We start from the raw sequence: 22717 nt of genomic DNA on the forward strand, positions 1-22717 counted from the left end.
GAGAAAAGCATAGACGGATTAAGAGATTGTGGGGCCCTGGGCATAGAAACTGTTTTGACTTTTGTTTTTTCTTTTGACTGTCTCACGCAGCATGGGTAAATGCCATTTTCAGCTTCTCTGTAGGTAATATCTAAAAATCAACAAGCTTATTTGACACGCAAAATGTCTCCTTCATTGCCAATTTATTGCACAGGAATATAATTTAGTTATATAAAATCATTTTGTTATAGCATAATATATTAATAGTGTGATGGTATTTGCTATATGGTTTATTTGATTTATATTTATTTATTTATTGTTTAATTCATATGTATTATTTAGTTGTTTTTATTATTTAGCTACAGTTTTAATTATGTAATTCTCTTCATTTTGAAGTCTCCAGTTGAAATATGCTGTAAAAAGTGCATTTGTTACCTTAAAGGGATGGTTCACCCAAAAATGTATATTCTGTCATCATTTACTCACTCTCAAGTTGATCCAAACCTGTATGAAGTTCTTTCATCTGTTGAACAAAAAAGAAGATATTTTGAAGAATGTTCAAAATATGTTCAAAATAAGAAAGAAACACACACAGGTTTGGAACAACTTGAGTTGAGGGTGAGTAAATAATGACAGAATATTTGGGGGTATTATCCCTTTAAGAAGCTAACTGTTGAAAAATTACTCGTTAGTTCCGATTTTTTTTTTTATTATTTTTGTATTGTCGTATTAAATAATGTATTTTACCTAATTAAACCAGTCTAGATTTTTATTTTTTAGGTTATCTGACAAAACCTTTTTAATGAGGTTTCAATACATACACTATTCTGTGGGTATAATTCTTTGCAGATTGGACCTTAACTTTCCCTATATGTATTCATAATTAATATGCAGTGCTGGGTAGATTACAAATTGTAGTCTGTTACTGATTCCAAATTACATGACAAATTGTAGTTAGTAACATAATCGATTACATTACACATTTTAGGTAATATAATCTATTGAATACTTTTTGCTTGCTTTTAGATTACTTTTGACCGTTTCAATTCGTTTTTCACATTGATTTGAATAGGATAATATTGTACCATATTGATCTAAAAATACAAAGAGACAGAAAATATATTCCATTCTTTATCAACAAAATGAAGTGCATTAAATATTACATTCTATCAGTGTTTCCCAAACTGGGGTTTGTTAATAATGAAATAAATCACAATATAAAATATATATTTTTTAAACAAAAAACAATTATCATAAAAAAATTGTGGTTCAACAGATCACAATCATATCACATCATGGTTCAGATCATATTACGGTTTATGAGTCACAGATCAGCAAGAAAAAATATTTTGGGGGTGTGCGGGTAACTTTGCTTTCTATTTCTTACTTAAAGCACACTTTAAGTACTCCGATACCACAGCAAAGACTTACCTAACTAATACAATTTGAACATTATTAAATGTAAGTGAACAGTCAAATATTAGGACAAATTTACTAATTACAAGCATAGATAATATGACAAAGTTACAAATAAAGTAAGGTCTAACTGTATAGTATTCATTTCAGGTACAGAAATGTAATAATTAAATGTAAAATAACACTATGGTTCACTGTATGAATTTATTATAGCCTAGATTAATCTTTGTCAAAGTTGGTTTATTAACATTAATGACATAGACAACAGTAGGTATTTTTTAGGGTGATGTCACTTTAAGACCCAATGGACGGATCCAATATAATGATACACATTTGATTTCTTTCTCAAGTGGTTGTCTACTTTAAGGGTGGCTAGGGGGTTTGTTCCAGAAACATTTTTTGTTATGCTGGTTGAATGTCTCTTCACATCTGTGTGTGACCCAACCCCATCTCACAACAATTCGTATGAATTTACGAGGTGGCTAATTCGTACGAATTTATACGACCTCACTCGTACGAATTTGTACGATTTTTGCTAAATCTTACATATTTTACGAGTTGCCCAATTCGTATGAATTTGTATGAATGACCTACCTCTGACCCCACCCCTAAACCTAACCGTCACTGGGGTTTAGACAAATCGACGAATCAGTCACATTTTAGAACTTGTACGAATTCGTACAAATATTTCATGAGATAGCGTTGGTAGGACCATAAAATGTTCGTCCAATCATTGCACAGCAACAGCAGCCATGGTTCTAATGACCTTATGCTGCATTCACACCATAACTACCGTAATTTGGAAGAGATGACAACCTTTGATGTTATACTTGAAACAATTTGTGACTCGAATTTATGCATCTCAAGCACTATCAATGCCGAAATGAATCTGCAGCAGTCAGGTGATACAGGTCAGTGTAGAGTGCTCTGAATAGAGGGTGGGATCTTATGCTTTCAAAGCTAGCTCATTATTGATCTCCATAATAAAAATGTGTTTGATAGACAGATGCCTTCCACAGACAAAGCAATGGTTAAATGAACTACTGAGTGATAATTCAATTAAAGGGGTCATATAATGGTACATGCACTTTTACAAGTTGATTGTACTGAAATGTGTGTTGGCAATGCCTGTACACAACCATCATAAAATGATAGAAATCCATCCAGTGATTTTTTTTTTTTAATCTTCTTATATGTTTTCCCCCGTCTCAAATCAAGCTGTTCGATTTTGTGACGTCACAAAATCGACGCCCCTTCCACGATTGTTGATTGACAGGAGCGTTTCAACACAGACCCGCCCTTGCTCGTGAGCGAGCTGTCAATCATAGCCCGCGCGGACCGGCGCGGTCATTGTTGTTACGTTGTTGCACTGTCTATGAGCAGAATGGCGTCTAAGCGATTGTGGTGTTCTGTTCTTGGGTGTAATAAGGAACACAGCAGTCATTTTGATGTTCCTAAATCCGAACCGCTAGTGGCTGAGTTTTGTTTTCGAAGGGAATATTCCCCACGATCAACGTCAATGCTTTCATGTTTGCGCGAATCATTTCACACACCAGACTGCTTTATAAACGAGGGTCAGTATAAAGCTGGTTTTGCTAAGAAGCTGCTCCTGAAAAAAGGATCGGTACCAACTATTCGTGTTCCTGCTGCACCTCCAGAAGAAGAAGTGAGTGTAACGTTTTATTAACCTTTATATTAATATTTATATTAATCTTTGCAAATCGTTTGCACGTTTCACGATGAATGCGGCTATTTTTACACTCAGGTACATTACGGCATGTTTTCTATGTATGACGTTCTCAATATAATTCATAATCCCACGTTTATAATGAACAACGCGTTATGGTTATTGTGTTATTGTGTTACAAACGGTGTACGCACAGAACAGAGGGGCGGGGTGAGCAAAGCTCATTATCATTTAAAGACACATGCACTTAAACGGCGTGCTGAAAACAGAGCTGTTTTTGACCAGGTAAAATGAGTGTTTTCTTACAATACTAATGAGAATTTTTAATTAAGTATATTACAAACTTTTAATTTAGACCCTAAAGAATCATATTAGCTTGTACAAAAATGGCATTATATGACCCCTTTAATAATTAATGTTTTCGTCGATATGCTTTTTTAGAAAGAAAAAAAAAATTAGGTTGAATTAATTACTGCCATTGTGTGAATATGTAATCAATAAAAAAGTTATTGTAGTCTGATCACGGGTATTTTAAAATGTAATATAATCTAATTACAAGTACTTATAATATTTGTAATCTAATTACGTAATCCAGATTACATGTAATCAGTTATTACCCAGCACTGTTTATACGGGTTTATCCAGTATATATGTATTCAGTATTGTTCTATTTAATGTCAGGATATAGCAGTTGGATAATGTCAAAATACTAAGTTGTCTCTCTCCAAGGCTGTGGTATTTCTGTGGTCATGAGTCAATGCACTAACCGTTTTAGTGCACTGTCCTTTTCCCTCGCAAAACTCTGATCACAATATCTTTCCACAGGCTTTCTCATTGAGTGCTTGAGATGAGAAACTCGACGAAGGTTTGCTATAGTTTTTCCCTATGAAAGTTTTGCCAATCAATTTCTGAGTATATGCAGGCCTGACAGGTCCCACATCATTTCTCCGTTTGACTGACAGCGCTTCTCATTTTCTCACGACTCTTGCAACCTGATCATGGACGGTGTGTGTGTGAAAATGCCAAGAAGCATTTGTGTGTGTGTTTGAGTATGCATGTTCCTTTGTAGATATAAAAAAAAAGAAAATCCAATCTTTGAACAGCATATTCCTGTCTGTCTTCGCTGGGCGCTTTCCTTTAAAGTCTATATATTGCGAGGTTGAGTTGTGATATCTTGTGCTCTGTAAATCAGTTCTTATGTCAAGAGGCTGTCAATTTAATTCAATCTAAATATGTTTTCTTTTGTGGGCTGTCAGATGGGCGATGCTACACAGAGCACAACTCTCCTCCCCTTTTTAAGACCGTAATGTAATGAGAGACACAAGGCAGATCTGTGGGTTTGTGTGTATCATCAATGTTTTGGTTCACGTGAGTCCAGACTATTGAAGGCTATTGAAAATTACTGCTTAAAGCAGTCTCTCACTCTCCTTCTCATTGTCACTTCACCCCATTCCCATCTCAACACACTCACAAAACTAAATTAGTGCCATACACACAAGCGCTGAGCAATGATTATTCCTAATGGAGGGCGATTTACCGTTGCAGGGGTGCCAACGTTTTTATAATTGACTTCTGATCAGCCGGATGCTGAGCAGCAGAGACAGATGTTGTGGCTCATTTTGGCTTGTCGCAAGTCTTGCCAGCCATAATTTGGAACATTCTCTGCACCTGTGTCCTGTCCTCTCCATTTACAGACGGGTAACGTGTAACCCAACCCAATGAAATCACCATTCTTAAACCGTAAACCAACTGTAAAAGTGCTTGTTGGACAGAGTTGTGTGCCATTCCTAAGTGAATGCCTTTTAAATTCCAATTCAGAAATATAACCATATAACAGTAATTTTTGACTAGAGATGCAGGATTTCTCCAGGAAACCTTTGAATATTGGTTTGACAAATTCTTGTACATATATATATATATATATATATATGTATATATTTTAAAGTGCATGTAAAAACAATGTGCTTGCAAATAATATAATATTAGGGAAATTAAAATGCCAGTAAGCGTAGGCTACTTAAAGTACACATTATTTCTTTTAAAATTCATTCATTTTAAATGTGCACTTTGTAATAATGTCAAATTAAAAGTCTTACCTTAAAGTACATTTTAAATCATTGTTTTAATATTTTTGTAATGTTTTAAATTAAGCATATTTTAATATTTAGATTTTTAACTATAACTGCAGTGTTTTATTTAATATTACATTTAAAGTAGCCTGGGAAAACCCAGACAACTTCCGGCAAATTTAGATTTGCTCTGCAAGTAAGTCAGGCAAAGAGCTCATTCAAGCCCATTTCTAATCCATCGAAATCGCGGCACCAATCAGAAACGTTGGGGCGGGCTTTATAAAATGACGATCGTTCTGATTGGTTTTAGGTCTATCCAGTTGCGCCCATTGAGCGACGTCCGTTGGTGAAGCGCAGCAACTTTTAAATGCATTATTATATTCAAATTGCAAACACATGAGGACAGTCTCCATGAAAGACCCACTGGCAGATGAACGTGCTACTACAGTTCTCTCCGAAACGAAATGAAATTAGATTTAATAGAGGATTTTAACTGTGACAAGATGAGTGACAGGGCAGTTTACGTGACAGGATGCACGCGACAGGTCCGATAAAGATGACGAAGTAGTATGTCCCAAAGCTTGCCTACTTTTTTGCCACACATTCAAAAGTAAATACCTTTTCTTCACAAAAAGAGTACATACTTTTATGGCGTAGTGTAACTTAGGCGAATTGGGACGCAGCATATGGCTTTACACGATGACGATCGATCTGATTGGTTTTAGGTCTATCGAATTGCGCCCAGAGGCATTTGAGCGACGTCCGTTGGTGACGCTTTGGAAATGAGTTATTAATGAAGCTTTGTCAGACCATAACTCAGTTACTACTGAGAATGGTCTGGTTTTAACCAGGCTACATTTAAAGTAAATATATTTTAAATGTATTGAATTGCAGCTTCATCTTAACAAATGTGTAATTACATAAATAATTAAATACATGACATAAATTTCAATAGAAATGACATTAAATTTTAGTTTGCCATAAGTGATTGTCAGTACGTTAGACAGTACACTAACCATATTTCAAAGGCAATAGAATTATGAAATTAAATATAAAGATTATAAGATAAATATAAATACTTAAGTCCTAAAAGCACTTAGAACTAATTGCATGTAATATAAAGTCAAACTATAATAAATTTTCATTTAATAGCAGTTAGGTGTCTGAAATCATTACATTCAGTTTGCACTTCAGTCTATTCTTTCTCAAGTAAAAAATATATAATAAAATAAAAAATACTTATTACTGAAATAATATAAAGTATGCTAAAATGTAGCCTACTTATTTTTTTTTCTCAAGGCCAGTAAAATAATAATAATTAGCCTACAGTATATATCACAGATGCTGATATATAAATCATCTAAAGATAGTCTTTAGTTGTAAATATCTAAACACACAACTTCTTGCTTAATCTATTCAAGTATTCAAAGGGGTAGTTCAACCTGCCATCAGTTACTCACCCTTATATCATCCCAAACTGTATGATTGCCTTTCTTCTGTGGACAAAGGAAGAAATTTCCACACAAAAAAAAGATAATTAGAGAAATGTCTTAGTGTTTTGTTTTGTCCATACCGTAGTGTTCCACAGAAGAACGTCATAAAAACATAAGAGCGAGTAAATTATGACACAATCTTTGGCTGAAATCCTGTGCAAAACTGCATTTTGTAGTGGTGTTGTAGGACATAACTACCCCATAGAAGTCTAGCTGTCTTCACATGTGTAAGCTAACATTATAAATGCATTGCATATATCATTTCTGATTGATTGAATCTCATTTATTTAAAAACCAGTCCTCCAGAGAATGGCATTAATGGAAGAGATGGAGGTTTGAAATGGATTGAAAGGTGTAGAGGGATAATCTGTTCAGAGCGGCATGGTCTTGGCCTTGTGTTCGCACTCCTTCAGCACTGCATGATGGCTTTAGAGCCGATTCCTCCCTAGAGAGGTTTTCATCTTTAATAACAGCAAGATATCCTGTAGAGACCGTTAAACAAGTTCATATCTACTGAACCAAAGGTAGGGAGTGAATAACAATGAATAAAGCTCATTTATGATAATCCCTGAATGGGATAGTAGTTGTTAAAGACCCCCTGTGGTGAAAATCAAGTTTTTAATGCTTTTATATGTCTGTGTTGTTTTTAATATGCTTTAAGACAAATCATATGCAGATTCATAAATCAAAACAATTGCTGAGTTTTTTTCTCCTTAAAACTGCAGTAAAAAAAAACGCAGTTTGAAATTGCAAATGTTTCTTACGTCACAAACTGCCTTGTTAACCAATCATGTCAACGTGTGCTGCGAAGCAGGGTAGACTCAAGAGAAGCCAGGTTATCCTGGTATATTTTTATGTTGATATGAAAAACCAGGTACATTTAGCAATATAGCTGGTGAATGATGTATATGAGGATGTTATTATGATGAACTATATGCCTTTCTCCACTGACGTTCTAAGTTGTTCAGTGCATTTCTAAGGATGAAGATTTTCAGAAGTGCCTGACCCTGAGATGGCGAACGTGAACATGGTTTGTGTAATATTAACAACACATTATTATTAGCTGTTTGATAACCTATAGTCAAGCAAAAGGCTAATCATATTAATTACTGTTATGTGTCCGACGTTGTAGAGAGCAATACATAAAATGCATTACCAAAATGCATTACCACTCTGATACATCAACTTTTAGACGAGCCTGTATGAGTGAGTGGAGGTGGGGCTCATTTACATATTTACATTCAAATAGTTACAATAGTTACATTGAAGCTATTTTAAGGCATGAATATATTTTTTTTCACACAAAAATTCATTTTGGTGATCAAAGAGGATACAATTGACAACAGGGGGACTTTAAATGGGACAGAAATTTGGTTTCTTTTTTTCTTTTTAGGTAGCTTGTAGTGTTTGTGTGTAATGTAACTGGTCCCTTGGATGTATAAAAATCCCTCATTTCACCAATTAGGTGACCAAGGCACTGCAGGGAAGTTGGATATAAATAATATACTCGTGTCATGAAGTCAGCCACTGTAACCTTTTTCTTGCTCTTTAATACGTCATTTTCAATGAAGCTGCATCTCTATCACTTAGCACAGAGTGAGAGAGAGGCTGGTGGGAGGGATTCAAAAGGAGACAGGTGGAATTGCACAGCCTCTTAGAAGGTCAAACCTGGAGATCAGGTCTATCAACTGCCTGCTTGTCATCTTGTTGCCTATGAAGGAAAAATGAAGGGAACTTGTAGTCAAACTGAAGCAGATGTTAGAAGGACAAAAATGACAGATATGAAAGAAAGGAGAGCGGAAAGTTACCAGTGCATTGTTTCTCGACTTGGGGCCATTGACTTAATGATAATAATAATAATAATAATAATAATAATAATAATTCTCCGTTTTTTTTCTAGGACATTTACCATGTAACCCATGCATTTAGAACACCTGCTTGCCCTTCACTTGTCAAAAGCTGTTCTTGTAATGGAATGCTTACTGAATAAATCTTATTACTGGATAAAACTTAATGCCACTCCTGGCGCAAAAATTCAAGCAGCTTGGCTTTGCTACTCCTGGTGTGTGTATAATAGCCTAATTAACCCAGTTGGTTGTATTGATGATGTTATATGTAAGAGAAAAGGCCCACCAGTTTTGCTTTTTGCCCAGTTGAGGAAAAGGTTGATGATTGCTGTACAAAATAAAGAGAGGAGTTAAAAGAGTAGGTTGTATCCAGTGGCAATTTTCTTGTTTACAGTTATTTGAGGTCACCTTTTCAAATGAACTTGACAGTGGTTCTTCTAAAGCTTTTTGGCAAAATGGTTTTAGTGAAACATTTTATTCAGTTTGCCTAATTTAGGTAATTTCGGTTAAGGAAAATAAAAATGTTTTTGTTGTTCCATCCCCATTAGGTAGAACACGAACACACAGTACACAGACAAACACCACTTTACTCATCTCATTACAAGCATGAGGCTTTAAACTATCATGCAGTTGTGTGGACTTAAGAGTGCAAGCAAATTTGAGAGCCATATGGCAATCATAACCATGTGGAATTATCACAGTAAACAATGGCTTCATCCAAAAACGTAGGCAGCTGACTTGTTGCCTCGCTGCCCTATCAGGAAATGACTTGTAGGCAGCGTTTGCCCACAAAGTTTCCTCACAAAACTGATTTCGGACAGACTTCTGAGGCAGTGTTATGGTTTAATGATCTACAGCAAAATAGAGCGAGCTTTGATGAAAAATAAGTGAATATTTAATTACTACAATAGTGATTTCTCGCTAGAAATGACATCATTAGTGGAAAATATTGATCAAAAATGTACATTTACATACAAACTAATGACCAGCCAAAACTTTCAGATGCCATCTTTATTTTTCTAGCTCAACTGTCACAGAATGGAAAGCATAGGATTGTGGGATATCAAAGGCAGCAATTTATACATCTATGCTGCCTTCAAAAAACATTCAGATGAAGGTATCTCAGGAGACAGGAAGTGAAACTAGCATTGCATTTGGACGTGCCTTGATGCCTTCCTACCTTGGAATGCATCCTCTGAAGGCAGCATTTATCAGTTTTTGGACGCAGCTAATACTATGCACTAATACAATGATTTGCCTAATAAAATTCTTTTAAGCTTTGTAGGCACCAGTTTTTCATGATTCTTTGATGAAAAGAAAGTTCTAAAGAGCAGCATTTATTTGACATAGAAATCTTTTGTAACATTATAAGTCTTAAACTGCAGTTTAAGTCTGCAGTCACTGAATACAAGTAACTTGTATAATTTTGCATATACAGTATGATACAGTCTAGCATTATTTTGCCGTTCCAGTGACAGCATATAGTTTACTATTATTTAATAGTTATGGGTTAGTGCAACAGTACATGTATTTTCCATTAAAGTATGCGAATGACCAGAGTGCTTTTTTGTTTCAATCTTGATGTGTGTAGGTTTTTTTCGCCAGTTAGTTTCACTTTTTCCATTTTGCTCTGGGTGTGAGCAGGCATTTAGATAAATGTTAAGAGTGACCCAGAAACTGGAGCTACTGAGATCACAGTCATGCTGTAAGAGCAATGCACAGCAGGGTAACCCGTAGAGACCGTCCCTTCGAATGTACCATCACACGCTTTGAACGAAACACAGCAGCCAAGTCATGCAACGAATGAGTAACAAATAGCAATCAACTTTTTGTGATGTTCCCAATTCTTCATATTCAACAATGTCAGAAACTACTCTTTACCAGTCCATAACATCAGTGTTTTTCTGCCATAGGTTACTATCTGGTACTGGTGCCGTTCAAGAGCATGCTTCTTAAATAAACCTGCAGTAAGCAAAACTGGTGGGCGCATAATGTTTTAAGCGAATGGAGGAATTGGAACAACATGATAGCTGCATTCGCACCCCTTCAGGCAGGTTCCCTGGGGAACATGCTCTACTCTACAGTCTTTCCCCATCCACTCCACAGTTCTGAGATTCACAGAGATGATAACACACTCTGGTAAGTGTGGTGGCCTTGATCTTTCTACCTCTACATATCTCTCTATTCTATGAGAGAAGATGAGAAGAAAAAAACCCTCTCATACATTCAGCCTAATCTGTGATTTGGGCCGCACTATCCACCTCCATTATCACCTCCTCTCCCAAAGGAAGAGGGAGAATTGCATTTTCCACTGAACTCACCTTGGCTGCTTGCAATATCACATACACATATTGATAACATGCAAAGGGTTTGGGGGATAATTCATCCTTCACTCATTTCAAATGGAATAGAAAAGGGAAATGGATATAACTTGCGTAATATTTTATATTGTAATGTGGTGTCCAAAGCTTCCCAGAATGCTTTGCAGATAGAACAGTTTTGGGCTTTATTCGAAAACTTGATGCCTTGCTGCCTTCGGAGGATGCAATCCAAGGCAGGAAGGCATCAATGCACATCCGAATCCAATGGTAGCTTCACTTCCTGTCTCCTGAGATACCTTCATCTGATTGATTTTTGAAGGCAGCATTGATTTATCCTTCTGCCTTTGATATCCCACAATCCTGTGCATTCCATTCTGTGACAGTTGAGCTAAAAAATAAAGATTGCATCTGAAAGTTGCGGTTGGTGGTCAGTTTGTGTGTAAATGTAAGTTTTTGACCATCATTTTCCACTTCTGATGTCATTTCTAGCTAGAAATTACTACTGTACCAATTAAATATTTGAAAATATAAGTTCTCACCAAAGCTTGCTCTATTTTGCTGTAGATCATTAAACTGCCTCAGAAGTCTGTCTAAAATTATTTTCATAAGGAACTTTTATGCGCAAATGCTACCTGCAGTGACATTGCCGGAAGGCAATGAGGCAAGGCAACAAGTCAGCTGCCTAAGTTTTCGGATGCAGCCTTGATCTTTAATGTACTACTTATTTGTATTAATTATTTGTTGTGAAACGGTTCGCTGTTGATCAGTTTTGAAGCACCAGAAGTTGAGTTGGGAAGGATTGTTATATTATTTGTTGCCAACATTTCTGCCGTTGGGTGATGCCCTCCTAATTCCTGACATGAATTGAAGACATGAACACCACACTCCACACTAAGGTGATTTCTTTAAATGTTTGCTCTGGCTTTCTGCAGTTCAGAGTAATGCAGTATCTCCCTAGTGCAATCTACATGTTTACTTGTAGTTAATGAAACATCATTCTTACACCACAAAACACTCACTTAAAAACACGTTTATCTCTTCTAAGAGGTGTGGTTGCAACAGTTTATTTGCTTGGCGAGAATGCGAGTCGATCAGTACTAAAGAGGCAGTTATATCTACAAAGTGCCTTATGATCTTCAGAGACACAGGTCTGCAAACAATAGGTGCACAATTAAAGCTTTACAGATCTATAGACTTCCTCAACTTAAGAAATATGGGTTAAAGTACACTTGATTAATTCAGCAAACATCCATTTATTTTCTTTTGTTTTTCATGTCAAGACTCACTTTAGTGAGCTAGTTCCAATAAGAAATATACAGAATTATCAGGCTGTAAGGGTTACAGTTTATCTACTACAAATAGGGTAAAACAGATTTGTTCTATATCATGTCTTTAGTCCCACAGGTGTGTCATATTACAGTGTTTCTTCCTTTATGACACTGCTCGCAGGTTCTCGCGTGGGTGGTTGATATTTTATTCTCCGGCTGTCGTGAGAATCGCTCTGTGCTTCTGTTAAAGACAACAATAGAATATATATAGTGAGCAATACACTCTGAGCCTGTGGTATGACATGTAGCATCCATTAGTGATCTCAGGCAGCCGGCCACATGACTGGATCTCAGCCAGTGGTGGTGTTTTCCTGGACTGAAACGTCCAAAGTGACACTGTGGTGTAACAAGAATATATATTTTTAAAGTATTACATTTGATCTTTTTACTTTATTTTAAGTTTATTCTGAAAAAACAGTGGAGTCTGGAGTAAGAAACCTTTTTTATTTAATTGAATACAATTTGCTGAATTACAAATGAAATTGATATTGTGGCGGGAGGAGCAAACGACAGACACAGTGGGAGTGGTGTCAGGCCTCGGAGAGGCATTTAATAAAGTAAATAAACATAAAATATCCAAAAATGGGGGAAATAAAGTGTTAAAACAAAAGGGGATCTGGTGTCCTCGTCGTGCCAGGGATTCGTGAAGGATGGGTAGTGAAGAGATGGGATGGGTCCAGGTAAGGGCAGTGTTCGGCGATCGCAGACACTTCTCTCTCTGGTCTGAGGCGCGAGGGGCGGTGGCTTCAGCATCGCGGCTTGTCCTCTTTATCCATGACAACTTGAGGAGAATAGCGGCCCGGCATCCTAGCCTGTCAGCGGCATCACGCATGGTTCTCCGTTCAGACCGCGGGTCCGGTGTCTCGCAACTCCGTCGGCGCAGGAATCCCTCCGCGCTCCCTTCCTGGGCCAGGACACCAGTGTGCATGCACAGGGAAGAGACCGGTCTCTCGAGGAGAGGTGCACTCAACATTTAACAGCGGCGGTGATGAGGCTTCATTCTCGTCAGGTGTGCCTCATCACACGCCGCCAATTCTCCTCTTCAGCGCCCCTCCTCTCCAATCACACCCACTTCAGTCGGGAACCTGGCGAAGGGCGGCGAGTTAAGGGACGGGGTGGCCGTTCCGTCACTCTAGCAATAAAAAAAGAAGTAAAAAAAAACTGAATTGCACCTGCACACATTTGTGAATAACCTGATGATCTTATTATCCAGCATGCTCTTTGATCATTCTCAAATCATCCACTTGCCAAAAAACCTTTGAGCTAAGAAAACCTTGATCGCAACAAATTATTACTACAGGTTTTCTTAAGTTAAGAAGTTTGTTGCAACCGACTGATAACCGACTTGCAACCCTCTCTCCTGTTGTTTTGAGAATATCAATAACTCTCTGTGCACCGGTGTTGTGCCAGCAGCACTTAAAATTGCTGCTGTCACCCCTGTACCAAAAACTAACAATATGGACTTTGATAATCTGAATAATTTTCGTCCCATCTCTAATCTTCCATTCCTCGCCAAAATTTTAGAACAAACAGTGGCTTCTCAACTGCTTGCTCATCTTTCCTCTAATGATCTTTTTGAGCCACTTCAGTCTGGATTCCGTAAACTCCATAGCACTGAAACAGCGCTAGTTAAAGTCACTAATGACTTGTTAATGGCTTCTGATTCTGGCCGTCTATCTATACTGATTCTTCTTGATCTTAGTCCCGCTTTTGACACTATAGATCACTCCATTTTAATCGCGCTAAGAGACTATCTTTGGAGTTTATGATTCTGCATTAAAGTGGTTTAAGTCCTACCTCTCTGATCGCAAGCAGCTTGTTGTGATGGGTGATTGCAAATCTGAGGTCGGTGTGGTGCACTCTGGTGTTCCCCAGGGATCAGTTTTGGGCTCTTTTTAGCATTTCCATTTTTCCATTTGGCCAACTTTTAAGAACACTTGGTCTTAACTTTCACTTTTATGCCGATGACACTCAGATCTCTATACATTCAAAACCTGATTTCAATATGCCTGTGTCTCTTCTTTCTCAATGTTTTACTGAGAATAAAAAATGGATGTCTGAAAATGTTCTCTGTCTAAACAGTAAGAAGTCTGAAGTGATGCTTATTGGTTCGCCTCGTCAGTTGCGTAAAGCAGAGTCCATAACCTTAAGTGTGGATGGCTCTGCTTTGCAATTCCAAACTAAACTAAAAAATCTGGGGGTGATATTTGACGCCAATTTAACATTTGACCATCATGTTCGTAACAGTCAAAGCATCATTTTTTCATCTCAGAAACATTGCCAAATTACGTCCCATGTTGACTTTCTCTGTGGCTGAAAAGTTAATCAACACTTTTGTTTTTTCACGTATTGATTATTGTAATGCTTTGCTGGCTGGGGTTTCTAAAGCTACCCTAAGTAAATTACAGTTGGTACAAAATTCAGCTGCTAGAATTCTGACTAGAACCAGTGCAAGAGAGCATATCACACCTATCCTGGAAAAATTGCACTGGCTTCCTGTTAGTTTTCGTATTGATTTTTAAAATTCTCATGCTCACTTATAAGGCCTTGAATAATTTGGCCCCTCAATATTTGTGTGAGCTTTTAACCCCCTACTACACTCCTACACATGCTCTACGCTCTTCTGAAGCTGGTCTTTTAACTGTCCAAACAACACGGCTAAAAACTATGGGTGATTGGGCTTTTTCTTCTTTGGCTCCTAAATTGTGGAATTCCCTGCCCTCTGAGATTAGGAATGCAGAATCCCTTAGTGTTTTTAAATCGTCCCTTAAAACTAATTTTTTTAGGGTAGCTTTTATGTGATTACTTCATTTTTATTGTTTGGTTAGTTTTTTACTGCCTGCACTGTTATGTGTATCTTTTAATTTCATATTTTTATGTAAAGTGCTTTGAGATGTTACTTTTAAAGGCACTATATAAAATAAAGTTTATTATTATTATTATAACCTTTTGTACGAAGTGCATATTTCTTCTTTATTTTATGTCATGAGTTTTATCTTTGTTCAAGTTATTCTTTTGTCTCTCTCTTTATACTTCCAGGTTTAAAATATTTTTTATTTCATCTTTTCAATATGGACTTTCAGTCCTCAGTGTAATTTCAAGGTTGCTACAACACCACACCTTCATTCATCACGTTCCTTCTTTCTCTTTTAGCACTGCTTCTCTCTTTTTGTCTTTTAGTGACATTTTCCATATACTAATTGCATTACTGTACCACACCACAGCACACACATCAGTATTTAGAAATTGGTCAATGGTAAACTAATTTGCCTTTGCACAAAGTAAGACATGTTGATAGGTGAGGTTGACATAACTATATGAGCTAGCCGCTACAGTGCATACATCCCTGCCTCTGCTACAATCAGTTTAATGTTTATAAGACCAAATATGAGAGTTTTATGGTCAAGTGTATGATTGTAATACAATACACAGCACATAACTATATCACTGTAGTATCAGATGTTTGGATATATGTGGTTTTCTTCTCAGCGTCCCTGGTTGTTGTTTTTCACTAAGTTTTCATTTGCAGGTCTTAATGAAAATGTATTGTTTATGAAGTCCAGGCCACAATGAAATCTGTCTGGAATTTCAACCCCAGAATTCATTAGTATTGATTTGGCCGGACCTCTGTTATCTAGCTGCAGTTTTGGCCAGACTGTGAGCACATTGTATTGCTCTACGTTTAGAAAAGGGTTTTGAACCTGAGACTTGAACTGCTGCTCCTACTTTCAAGAGTTACTCAGAAATGTTTTCCTTTACAGTGACAATATTTGGAGTTTGTATTGTTTGTTTTATGTGTCTGTGAACATTAAACCAGAGCTTTCAGATTTTCATTTGCTAATGTGTAAACCAATTTGACATTATGTCCCTCATAGAGGCACTGTAATGTTAAATTTTATTTATATAACATGAAATAGAAGTTGATGTTGGTTGTGCGAGAATGACTATAGAATTTTCATATGAATAATGCAAGTAGTCACTTAGTCACATATCTTATTGTATTGTGATTTGGTTAATTAATAATAATAATTTATATTATTAAATATTATTAATTATATAATAATTGTAATTCAGTCCAGTCATTTTCATTTGCATACAGTGATTTCTTTTTTCTTTCTTTTTTAAAAGACTCCATAAGTATTCCATAAGTGTTAAATCCAACACATAGTGTCAAAATAAATACATAAAGTAAAACTGAGACTTCACATTGAAAAATGGCATGAGATGATGAGGACCATAAAATGTGGCAAAAACGATTACAAAACAAAATGTTCCAGCTTACTGGCAAAAATACAGCACACATACACAAATCCACCACAAAAGTTCAAGGCTTAGCTCAGGATCTTTCGCAAACAAGGTGTTGGTAATAATAGTATATTGTTAATAGAATGTTGTTAATAATGAGCATAGATTATTAACACTTTACATCAGTGTTAATTATGTTAATTAATACTGAAGTACATACATTACATGTAATTATTTGCAGAGCTGCTTATAATCACTTTATTGTTGTTGTTAAATTGTTAGTTCACTAATTACTCGCCCTTGTGTAGGTCCAAACCTGTAAGACCTTTGTTCATCTTCGTAACACAAATTAAGATATTTAATTATTAAATATAATCAAATATTAATTATCTCATTGTTAGCAGATGCTGTTCATGTGAGCACCACGACGTATGCGTGTAATGCTGTGCGGGAGCTGGGCAATAATGAGCCGGCGTTCTGACGTAGAACTCTGAAGCGCTGCACTGTATTTACAACGTGATCAGCGTAGGAGACTGAAACAGATGAGAAGAAATTGTTGAATGAAGTCATTATTTTTGTTTGTTTTTTACGCACTCAAAATATTCCATTCATATACATGGAAGACTTTATGAAAGTACTGTGAAGCTGGTGTGATCAAAACACACACACACACACAATCCTTTGAGAAAAGCATGCTGCAGCTGTTGTTGTAAATAATGTGAGAGAGAAAGAGAATGTTTGCAAACACTGTCATATTAATTGTATGATTGTTATACTGTTATTTTTATGGCATTGGTATTTTAATAATATATATATTTTTTAACATTGTGAACCAACAGTTAGACCTGTTAAGTACAAAGCAAGTTGAAATTAAATAAGTGAATTATTTCCCTCAATTAGCTTCTTTTCTGGTCATTTAGTGTTGAATGAATTAAATTCATTATCCAAATGAATGCTGGTTCATCCAGTGTTGTTTTAGACCCATTTGACTTTCATTGTATGGACAAAAAAAAATAGAAACATAACTCTAATATCTTGTTTTGTGTTTACAGAAGACAAAGTCATACCGGTTTGGATTGACACATGGGTGAGTAAACTATTAAAATATTTTATTTTGGAGTTGGATACCATTTGGAACACCTCTATGTCTGAAACATGCCTATATTCCCTTAAAATGCTCCCTCAGTAGGCAGCTCGCTAGGTTTTGGAAATGAAAAAGATAAATAGGCTTGGACTTTTTCCTCCTCTACTTTTTCTCTCGCTTCTTTAAATTTAAAGAGATTGATGTATTTTCACCCTTCCAAGCAGCTATTCTTTAAAAATCTGTGACAGACTGCAATTAAATGAAAGTGCTACTTGCTTAGGGTTCAAAGACGCTTTGAGGCTGATAAAGGAAAGTTTTAGTCAGAGTATGTGGCGCTGTGTGTGTGTACATGTCCAGAAAAAGAGGGAGCACCAATGATTGTGCATTCAGCCCTGCTCTGTAGAGTGCGTGATATCTTGAATACCAGTCAGCTGTTGTGTGTGAATCCTTGGATGAGTATTCAGCTCTCCGTCTGCCCTTTCCACGCTTGCTGCCTGCCTACCTGTCTACTCGCCGCCTCATCTGTCCAGAGCAAAATAGAGCTGTGTCTTTATCTGACAGCAGCATCAAGGCCCCGAGACGGCCTAGAGTGGACACGGTGCGTGTGGGCAACCACACAGCAGCGACTTAGGACCGAAACCGATCTGCAGGGACTGAGGACCATGGGCTCCTCTTAAACTGAAGATATATTAAACCGTGTGTGTGTGTGTGCACAATTGCTGGAGCTGTTGGTGCAAGCTGACATACCTTAAATCTGTGTGGTGATGAATGCATGCAATATGTGTTTGTGCCAGAGGGGCTTTATCATCTTTCTTTGAAGGAAAAGTTCTGGATGATTCATTAGAGCGAGAGAGAGAGGGAGAGAGTTTGGATGAGGGGTGTTTGGAAGCCTTTGCAATAAGGAGGGATGGAGAAAGCAAAAGAGAAAATATAAAAAATCTTACTGAGCATAACAGAACAAATCATATCTGTTTTGGTGTCTTTCAGGAATTATTTTCTACTACAGATTAGCTGGTCAGTCAAAACCCAAACTCTGCTGCATAGCACTGGGTTAAAACATGTATCAAGAGTATTGTTTCTCGCATAATATATCAAGCTTTTTTAAAGTATTAATCATTGATTTATCATGAAAATCAAAGCAGGGCTAAACTAATTTCCCCCTCCTGGTTCTGGACTGTAGTTCAGATTTTGTAGTGCAAAATTTTATTTTAAATTTAATATAAAGTTTATAATTGATTTGTTTATTTAATATTTGTGATATTTTTCACAAATATTAAATGTTAAAGATGAAGGCTGATACATTCCGATTTGATGAGCCACATCTGAAGCAGTTGCAAAAAATGTGAGAAACGTAACACACACCTGCGACAGCACATGTGCTGCATAAATTTCTTAGTCATGGACATTTTGTACATATTAATGTTTTTTTCTATCTTTTTAATCCTTATCTAGCTCCTTTTTTTCTATCTATTTATCCATCCATCCATCCTTCTGTCTCTGTTATTCTGTCTGTGCATTTGGTGCAGTAAACATCAGCTATTTACTCTCAAAAGTTAGCAAAGTTGGAAAGTACAAGTCCGCACTTAAGTGAGACACTTGAATTAATGTGCTTTCTTATTTCCCATCACTTTCTGAGTGAGTCTCGATACAGACTGCATCTATTTCACAGTGCACAAAGGCTAGTGTGAGACAGTCTAGAGTGAGAAGAGATAGGAAGAAAGGAGTGTGTGTGTGTGTGTGTGTGTGTGTGTGTAAGTGTAAAAGAGAGAGAGACATTGGGCAGTATTAATCTGTTCCTGTAAATGATCTGACTGGCACTCCGCTCTCCTGTAAACGGCGGCTGTCAGAGCGATAAGGACGCAAGCGTCAGTTGAGAACCTCTTTCTTTCTCTCTCTGTCCACTTCCCCAGAGAGAGCCAGATAAGCTGTGTGCAGAGGGGCTGCTCACAGCACAGCCCCCCAAAAAGAGCCCCATTATCAGCTTGTCAAAGTCACTCCTGATGCTCTACACACACGCTCCGAGAGGGGCCAAGGACATTAGTTGTCCATAAGAGTGCACACGTTCATGCTTTCTTTTTAATGCAGCATGCCTAATTTTTTATTTTTTTTGTAAAAATTAAAAGCATTTGCACTTTATGAATCACTCAGGCTTTATTTTACTCACACATACTCTCAAGTTGTTACATAGACACAGATGCTTGACAGAACAGCTTGGGACTCTTTTCCATTTGGGCGGAGGTGTATGGGGAGATTGTAGCCCACAGGTCTGATTGGCTCGCATGGCCTGGGCCGAGGCCACTGGGTTATCCAGGTCTCTTTGAGTTCCTGGAGGTCTGCTGTGAAGAGTCTCATCTCCAGAAAGCATTACTGTACAGTTTCTCACACACAGTGTTAAGCACTTGAACTGGAATGTTGATGTCTGGATTACTAATTCCCTGAATGGCAAAAATATGTATTTTCAGATATTTTTCAAGAATATTTTATTTAAATACATTTGGCAATGTATTTTCTTTCCCCTTGAAATTAATTTGTGATTATTTTAAACGAAAATGATCTTAAAGTTGAAAGATTTCGTTAAATTGAACAAAAGTGGCAGTAGAGACATTTGCGTAGTTACAATTATTTTTTTCAAATAAGAGAGATGTTCAAAACAGTTGCTGCTTAACATTTTTAATATTTGATAATAAGAAATGTATCTTGAACACCAAATCAGCCTATTTTCTGAAGAATAATGTGACTAAAGACTGGAGAGAGAAAAAAAATTAGCTTTGCCATCACAGGAATAATGAAAAACCACATTTAGAAAAACAGAAAATAGTCATTGTAAATTGTAATATTACTGTTATTGTTTTTTTGATGAGCCTTGGTGAGCATAAAAAACTTCTTTCAAAAAGAATAAAAAAAAATTACTGACCCTAAACTTTTGAACAGTAGTGCATTGTAGAAATATTTTTGCTAGGAATTATTTATTTATTTATTTTACTCTAGGAGGCTAAAGATTATTTCCCCAATTCAGATGTAACAGAAAATTTCCACCACGGTTGTCGTGAGCTATGAATGTGGTCTTCATTTTAGGGATTTTGTTTCACTTTGTTGTTTGTCCCTGAATCAAACAGAGATATTTTTAATTATATTGTTCTCCACGAATTCAGTTCATATTTTCCTTTGTTTTCTGTGTTTTGCTGGCATACACATGCAATACACTCTGGGATTTTGCAACTGCTCCCAAGCCTAAATGGAAAGCAAAACAATGGAAAGTGAGTCACAGTGCCAAGGCAATTAATTCAGTTCTGCAGTCCATGGTACCATAATGGTCACATGAGAAGTAGTGAAATTCTTTCAGTGACACTCAAACGAATGTCACAGTGGTCTCAAAAGCCTGCGGTTGCTTCATTAAGGCCACATAAAAGAACGTTGGGGTCACAAACTCAGAAAATATAATAACCACATGTGTGCATTATGCAGCAGAGTTCACACATTTATTTGCATTTAGTAAGCAATTTAAAATGTACACATACACCTAAGCTGTTGTTGTACAGCCTTTATCGTTTTCATTTCCAATCATCCTTAATGAAAGAGACATTATTTTGTAATCCAATGAGAAAATGCGTGATAAATGTGATGGGGCAAAGTAAATGATTCCGGTAATTAAATGCGACAATTACTGTTTGTATTTTTGTACTTGATTCTTAGAAAACGAAGCTGTTTACTCCCCAGTGAAACTGGTGCAGTATTGCCCTGTCTTTCTTCCTCTCCCACAGATGACAATGGTATAATAATTACAGGGTAAAAATAATCTGTCTCTCTTTTTTTCACCCTTCCACATCTAGTTTTGCTTGGGGCTGATAATATACTGTACTGGTTTTGAAAGCTATTTGAATATTTCTTTGGCAGGAAATCATATTACAGGGCTATTAAAAAGTAGTTATTTGTACATAAATTCCTAGGGAGTCAGTGGTGGATCTTGGCAGAAGAAGTGTATGCAGCTCGATACAAAGGCAGTTAGGAGATGATATTTCGCCAGCACCGTGTTTATTAAAAAAACGGCCTGCTCCTTCATCATCCTCTGAGGGAACTGCGTGTCAGCTAGCTCATATTTCATAGCTCATGCTAATGTAATTAGCGCTGTCACGCGGGAAGGAAAACGCTCATTACCACTCTTATAAATGTTGATTTCACTGGGTGGCAAAAGACAGCAGCTATCAGCACTGGAGGTCTTGTTTGAAACTGTGTTTGGTGGATCAAATGTCCTGGGAGGTTTTCTGTCTTCTGTCTATACCTTCTATTTTATCCCAGTGGATATTGTCTGTTTCAACTGGTGGATCGTGACCCAAAAATGGGTTGCAAGTCTTATCTGTTACGGTCGTAAATGGGAAAAAAATAAATAAATGTAGATAGTGAAATGCGGTACTATTCCTGCAAAGTCTACAGTTGTAATTGAAATTATTCAACCCCCAATGCAAATCAGGTTTATTGGCAAAATTTACTGACTTTCAGCTGTTTGCAATGAACAAATCAAACAAAAGTAATTTAAATAGCTCAACACAACACATGTTTCAAGTGGTTTCCCTAAATTCAACTGAAAATGCAACTTTTAATGACTTCTGCAGTCTCAAAATTATCCAACCCGCTGAATAGAATCTCTCACAGCATCACAAATCTGCTAAACAGGTGTTGTCTCAAGCACACCTGATGCAACTAATCAAGGGCTTCATTAGTTACACCAGGTGTGATTGAGCTAGAACACATGAAATATCTTAATAATTTTGCATATTGTTTTTTATTTTGTTTTTTAAACAATGTGTTGTCATCACTTGATGTCCAGTATAAATCTGGGTCCTGAACCAAAACCTCTTGAGAAGCACTTTAGTTATTTTTCTATGTATCCAGGCAAACATTAGATATACATGCATATCTTTCTTCTGCATAATACGCACACACAAAAAAAAGAGATTTTGAAGAATGTTTAAACTGTTTTTGTTACAATATAAGTCAGTGGGGTTCAAAGCAACATTGGACCCCTTTGCCTTTCATTATATGGACAATAAGACATTACGCAAAATATGTTATTTTGTGTTCTATATCAAAAAGAAAGAAATACTCATAGGTGTTTCCCCTGAAAAAAACAAAAAAAACTTGAGTATAATACAGTTTAGACCAGCTGATGTCATAAATGCTAATATGGACAATGTCTGAACTGATGATTCTGAAACCAGACGCAGAAAAGCGAACGGACTTGTTGATCTGG

The 22717-nt window shown here is 36.7% G+C and overlaps 1 long non-coding RNA gene across 3 annotated transcripts in view; it reads left to right on the forward strand.

Annotated features, from left to right (window-relative positions):
• Positions 1 to 22717, forward strand: part of LOC307160830 — a 94056-nt gene that overhangs the window by 13073 nt on the left and 58266 nt on the right. The window contains exon 2 of one of the 3 annotated variants that reach the window (XR_013821647.1): positions 17438 to 17472. The exons of the other annotated variants lie outside the window; for them this stretch is intronic. This is a non-coding gene — a long non-coding RNA (uncharacterized lncRNA). The remainder of the gene's footprint in view (positions 1 to 17437; positions 17473 to 22717) is intronic. 3 annotated transcript variants of the gene reach the window in all.

Source organism: Squalius cephalus (assembly GCF_949319135.1).
Source record: "Squalius cephalus genome assembly, chromosome: 6".
NCBI lineage: Eukaryota > Metazoa > Chordata > Actinopteri > Cypriniformes > Leuciscidae > Squalius > Squalius cephalus.